Here is a 1,801-nt window from a genome sequence, read left to right as displayed (position 1 = left end):
TCCAAGCAGCCGAAACTCAACTGTTAGAGGCACTATTTTGACTCTGCAGATTTTGCTCCTTCTTAATCAGAAAAGGGTATTGAGGTTGTACTTTCTTCAGCTGAGCAAAAATGGCAAAGAAAGTGGGAAAAGAATTCCACTCTACTGATGCTGCTCTTCAGACCTGACATCAAGCTTGACAAGCCCTTGCTGGCAGCAATCACTGCAGATTGCTGCCCCACTGCCGAGGGATACAGGCCATACTACATTTGCAAGAAAACAATGAGGTGGGAAAACCAGGCGTAGGTTACTTGAGGAAGAGCAGACAGACATCCACAGCTTCGAAACTCTTCATGGAATGGGTAATACTTGGGGGAAGCTCAGCTCAGCAAGGCACAGACCCTTCAGTTCATGTTGCAGCTGAGTAAGGAGGTCATATCCTGGTTGCTCAGCTCAGAGTCAAAGACCTTGAAGTTCTCAGCAATGTGTTCCAGTGTCACCGGTGTGGGGATCACCACCAAGTTCCTCTGTGTGAGGAGCCAGATCAGAACCTGGCTACAGCTGCATTGTGCTTGGCTGCAATCACTTTGATCCTGGGGTCCTCCAGGAGGGAAGGGTCCTCGGGCTTGGCCCTGGGCCTGTCAGGAGAGCCAACGTGGCTATAGGCAGTCACCATGTTGCCTCTGGACTGGCAGTACTGGATTAAGTTCTCCTGGGTTAGGGACTTACGGTGGGGCTCAGTCTGATTAACTGCTGCTGGCTTACACTTTTTTTTTTTGAGATGGAGCCTCACTCTGTTGCCCAGGCCGGAGTGCAGTGGTGTGATCTCAGCTCACTGCAAGCTCCACCTCCTGGGTTCAAGCAATTTTCCTGCCTCAGCCTCCCGAGTAGCTGGGACTACAGGCACGTGCCACCATGCCTGGCTAAATTTTTTGTATTTTTAGTAGAGACGGAGTTTCACCATGTTAGCCAGGATGGTCTCGATCTCTGACCTCGTGATCCACCCGCCTTGGCTTCCCAAAGTGCTAGGATTACAGGCATGAGCCATCACGCCCAGCCAGTTTACACTTTAAGCCAGGTTTGTTTAAGGTCCTCTCCGCCGGGAGATGGTGACGTTGGAGGTGCCAGTAGCTTTCACCGGCCCCTGAATGAGTTGCCTGATTCATCTAACAAGGAAAATTCCTTCCCAGGCTGACAGCCTGTTGGCCAGTGAATAAGGTGGAGGTCCAAGTAGTCCAGCTCCAGGCCACTGAGCACCTTCCAGCAGGATCCTCTCGCAGGCACTCCTCGTGGCACATGCCCCATGGCTTGCTGCTGATGAAGAGCCACTCGCGCCTCACCACCTGCTCCTTGAGCTGCTCCTGTTCTCGTTCTGGTGCACATGGGTGCAGTCGATGTGGCAGTACACAGTGTTGATCGCTACCTTCACAGCCTTGGCCACCTGGCTTGGAGAGGACTTCCAGGTGCCCAGCCCCAGCATGTCCGTCTTGGCACCATTGTTGATGTGGCTGTCATGGCTGTGTTGAATTACAGACCCCTGCCTGCAATTTGCCTCAGCTGTCATCTCTTTGGTCTTCCTCAGTCCTGAATAATTTTAGTGTTTCCTTGACTTTCATTACCCTGACTTTTTTTTTTTTTTTTTTTGAGACGGAGTCTCACTCTGTCACCCAGGTTGGAGTGCAGTGGCACGATCTCAGCTCACTGCAACCTCCTCCTCTCAGGTTCAAGTGATTCTCCTGTCTCAGCCTCCTAAGTAGCTGGGATTACAGGCACGTGCCACCGCACCCAGCTAATTTTTGTATTTTTAGTAGAGATGGGGTTT

The 1,801-nt window shown here is 51.5% G+C and overlaps 1 pseudogene; it reads right to left on the bottom strand.

Moving 5' to 3' along the window:
* Nucleotides 1-505: 505 nt before the first annotated feature.
* Nucleotides 506-1,543, bottom strand: LOC117063818 (annotated as a pseudogene).
* Between the last annotated feature and the right edge of the window lie 258 nt (nt 1,544-1,801).

Source organism: Trachypithecus francoisi, unplaced genomic scaffold, assembly GCF_009764315.1.
Source record: "Trachypithecus francoisi isolate TF-2019V2 unplaced genomic scaffold, Tfra_2.0 Lachesis_group19, whole genome shotgun sequence".
Lineage (NCBI taxonomy): Eukaryota > Metazoa > Chordata > Mammalia > Primates > Cercopithecidae > Trachypithecus > Trachypithecus francoisi.
This window is presented reverse-complemented; position numbering and strand designations above follow the sequence as displayed.